The sequence below is a fragment of the Solanum pennellii genome, chromosome 2 (genome assembly GCF_001406875.1).
Source record: "Solanum pennellii chromosome 2, SPENNV200".
NCBI classification, from domain to species: domain Eukaryota; kingdom Viridiplantae; phylum Streptophyta; class Magnoliopsida; order Solanales; family Solanaceae; genus Solanum; species Solanum pennellii.
In genome coordinates, this window is record NC_028638.1 from 23894894 (window position 1) to 23899671 (window position 4778).

Sequence of the window (4778 nt, forward strand, 5' to 3'; positions counted from 1 at the left end):
TTTTAATAACTCTTTTTGTTCATAATCAACTTCCTGTTGGCATACCACTCTCCAAATTAGATGTAGACAATATCTCATCAAAAGAAGTCAAGATAACCATCCACCATATTTATTAACTTTAAAGCTACAGAATTTTTCTAAAATTCCTTTGTCTATACTACTCAAAATAAGTTGAAGGCATATTTAATAGCCTCATATTTGAAAAATTGTGCATTCCTATGACTGACAATGTAACTTTGTATTATCACGATCAAGCAATTGCAAATTACAAAGATTACCAATATCTCATGAATCTTTCAACTCATTGCAATTTTCTAGTATTAAATATTGTAATTAACATAAACTATGGATGGAAGAAGGCAGTGTAGTATGACTCAACTCTTAGAGATGGAAATGTGAAACAAGAGATACTAAGGCAACATATCTCACTTGATTTCTTCTTTTCAATCTCTACAATTTTTGCCTCAAGTGATGATTTTTCACTCAAAAGCCTCTTTTTTGTTTCTTCTGTGGTACACAACAAACAACGAGCTTTCAGCTCTTCATGGTATTTTCAAAGACCTGTAATTAGTGAAGTCACATGAGTTCGTATTTTATGGATACTATTCTGGACAAAATACAAAGGCCAAATAATAGTTTTTAGCAGTACCTGATTATTTGCGTCAACCAATTCTTTCTGAGTAATTTTCTTTGAACCTTGAGAACTCAACTTTGGCACATTCCTAAGTTTCGCTTCTCTGTTAGGGAAGCCTACAAATTAAAGAATTGAGCAATAAAATGAATGATTGTTCCCTTGATAAATCAAATTTAATCATATTTAAATAATACCTTAAGCTCTACATCTTTTTCATTGCATAATATATTGAATTTATCACAATCATAAATAGCCATTTCTATGTTTTGCTTCTCAAAATTCAAGACTTCTTTCAAGTTATCCAACTCTTTCTGCATCTGTGATTCTTGATTTTTCTTTACATGTAAATTTTCCTGCAATTTCTCATCAATAGAAAAATTATAAGATTTAAGTAAGTATATATCAAAATTGTGTTTGTTTGATTTAATTAAAATGATTGATGGATATGCATAGAGATACAACTAACATAAGGAGATGAATTACTAGCCCAAACAAAAGTTCTACTAATACCTACTAAATACTCCTAATAGTGACATTTACTAAAAAGATAAATAGTTTAAACGAAATTTACTTACCCAATTGTTATTCATTAGACATGCAAAACTTGTCTCATTAGAAGTAGTTGAAGTTGTAAAGATATTGAAAATTGAAGCAGGAAGGTCATTCGGTTAAATATGGTACAAATTAATAACTTAGTATATCGATAAAAGAAGAATAGAACGAGGATGAGGTGAATATGTATAGTGAGAGTTAAAAAAAATTGTGTAGCAATGAAACATCTACTAATTTAGCGATGTATACTATAAATAAATACCTTGGGATTCTTCAAATGAGATACTAGCGCCATCATGCTCTTTTTTAACAATTTTTGGTCATGCACTAAACGAAATTCCATTACTTCTCGATTCTTTCACTCCTCTTCAAGTTGATTCTTAACTTTCATTAGTTTGATTTCTACACTCTCTCGTTTATAGCATTCTTATTCTGCTTCCTTTTGTTGTGCTTGAAGTTATTCTTGAATTTCATTTCCAGATATTCTACTTGCTGACTTAATTCCAGATCCTTGACCAAGAATTTACTTTGATTTTTCTCCCATTATTTGAACAAATGCAACATTAATAATAGGATCCACATCGGTACCCTCTTCAATTTCTTGAATTTTTTCAGTAATAATGTCTTTCACTTTGTCCTACAAAAAGGTTATGCAAACTTTAATTCTCCATATAATTTAAATAAACTCACTCTATTCATAAAGGTTAAAGAAAAAGTACATTCACTTCACCAGTAACTAGTAACCCATTGCCCATTGGCTTCATGTGAGTTATTTCCCAAAGTTTTTGAAAAATTGGCTCTTTTCCAATGGTTGTATCCCTCTGTCGAAACAAATAAAATTATGTTATTGTTCAAATTGTAAGAATAATCGATCAAAATAAAGACATATATCTCACCGCTTCATAAGACACCGCTTGAAAAGTTTTTTTGCCGCAAATATGATTCACTTCTTGTTTTGCCTTGTTATTTTTTTTTCTTTCACTCATTTTCTGCATTAATTTAAAGTTTAGAAATTAATTTTGATCTGAATATAAAAGAAGTAAAAGAAGACAACAAAAATATAAAAGGTTGAAATTTTCACTTTTATCTACCTTAAATTTATTAGAGCTGAAGTAGTCTACGAAGAATTTCCATTCAGTTTCATTAACTTCTGTTGGTATATTTTGCAAACTCTCCTCTTCTGTAGAAAATTTCTTGAATTGATCATGATGTCTTCTTCGACAATATCAATATAAAATGTTTGCTGTTTGAAGAATGGTATCACGATTGTGTTGTATGTCCGAAAGATGAAAGGTGTCCTGCAATCAAAATAGTATAAATAAATAATTAGTTCTTAGTGACAGTGGGGTTCCTGGTGGAAATAACACCCCTAACCACATCCTAATCAAGTTGGTAAAAAATCTCCCTCCTCATTCTCAACAACCAATACCTTTTCTTACTTTAGAGGCGAAAAGTTACAAGTCTGTTGTTATTCAAGATGTTCCCTTATCTAAGTCCTTGTCAAGGTCTGATGTACTTGAATCACAAGCAGCCCTTGATATGGACCAATATTTGTCTCAGACCCTTATACAAGTTCCACCCATGCACCAGTTACAGAACTTTGTGGAGAAAATGAAAAATGTCGGTGACGTCCTTAATGTTTCTATTACAAGTATGCTGATCTCCATCTGCAAGTTTCTACCAACCTAATCACACTTGGCGTTGAGTTTCGGAAGCCGTCAGATATAGTAGAACAAGCACACAGTCCAACAGATGAAAAAAATTTGAGTACTCATGTCAAGGACAAGAATAACACTTGAGAGAGGAGATGCAATGAGAGTGCAAGTGTGTTTAAAGCATTTCTTCAAGAGTTTTCAGTGTCATGCAACCAAGCTTGATTGCACTTTCTATGGGATCGCTCAGCTGGGTTCCTGCTTAACAGTCCTATTTCAGTTCTTCAGCTCAGGCACACATCAAACTGATAAGGCAATAAGTCTACATTGTCTGCTACATGTCCTTGATTCTGGAGCTAGGTTATAAGTTTGTAAGTGTCCTTTCTATATATAGTTAAATGAAGACTTGATTTTGTGGATTAAAAAAAAAAACCATATCATGAAAATTATTAAGTATGGATATGAGATAAAACGAGAAACGAAAAAGATTTAGGTAATAGTACAACACATCACATGTACAGAGAAAGTAACAAGATGGCAGACAACTTGGATAACTTTGCAATTAATGCTACTGAAAAGAAGACCTTCAGGTCATTTGAACAATTGCCTAGTATGGAGAGAAAGATCATAAATATCGAAAAATCACAAATGGCATCCTTAAGGGTTCGCTCCAATAAGATCATTCAACAACATGTATAGGGATACTCATATAGATGCTACTAAATCAAGTTGGAGAAGCATTGACTAGCATCCTTAATACAAAGGGGAGAAGCACCAAACCTGGCAGTTAGGTGGAAGCCACAAGTCCCTGGAGGGGAGGATTACATTACCAGAAATACAATTACAGCACATTTACCAACAACAACAACAAAATAATATCGAGAGCTAGAAAATAATAAACACCACTATGAAAAATTTACCATTTCAACAAAAGAAAACGACATAGAACACAACTAATGATTCATGCATTGTCTATCCATCAATTATAATACCAAAGAAAGCCAAATAGCTGAGCTTCTTGACAAGATAAAAGAGACAGAGAACTACATAGTAAGAGATATCATTACTAACCATTTACTATTTCAACCAAAAAAAATACAAAGAGAAAAGTACACTACCACCATATAAGCAACAATCCTATTCTTTGCTAGATCAGGAATTCCCTTCCAATTCTTCATATCATGTCTAGCATTATGGAGTACTTTCACAGAGAGCTCGGTAATAAAATCTTTAGCTCCAGGACCTACTGCAACTGTTCGATCGGTGGGATAATCACTTTTAACTTTCCATTGTCATTTTCCTTATGTTTCTTTTGGGTTGAAAGCCCTGTTGTCTTTCCTCTTCCGTTCCTTTTTTTTCTTTAAAAATACATAAAGATATTAAAATATATGTAAATAAAACATATATGATCTAGATATTTTGAAAACGGAAAAGGGCCTAAAATACCCTTAAAGTATTGGAAATGGTACAAAATTACCCTCCATCCACCTATTGGCTCCAAAATACCCTTCCCACCCACCTATTGGGTCCAAAATACCTTTGTCATCCACCTTTTGGTTCAAAATTGACCACTTATTTAACGGTTTTATATTTAAACTATTTAAATATTTTTTAAAATAGGTGCCGCTCAACTTTTTGTTATAATTTAACTTATTAGTATAGTTTATAAATCAATCCACTACCCACCCCATTACTAATAAATCCCTCTAAATTAATGAATCCGTCACATTATTAATGCAAGCTACTGCCAATTGAGTGTTTTTAAAAATTATAGAGGTAAATTATCATACATTCAAGTGGCTAAATAAAAATCACCGATAAACTTAAAAGTCTGACTATGTTCATTTTAATTATTCTTACGTCTCAATTATTTGATGTTACTTCATAGGTAACTTTTTTAAAAAATAATATATTAAAGGTTTTAAAACAAATCATAAATA

General features: G+C 31.9%; 2 pseudogenes; one reads left to right on the forward strand and one right to left on the reverse strand.

Annotated features, from left to right (window-relative positions):
* Positions 1–534: 534 nt before the first annotated feature.
* On the reverse strand, positions 535–4529 carry LOC107009819 (annotated as a pseudogene).
* Positions 2522–3205, forward strand: LOC107009645 (annotated as a pseudogene).
* Positions 4530–4778: the final 249 nt, after the last annotated feature.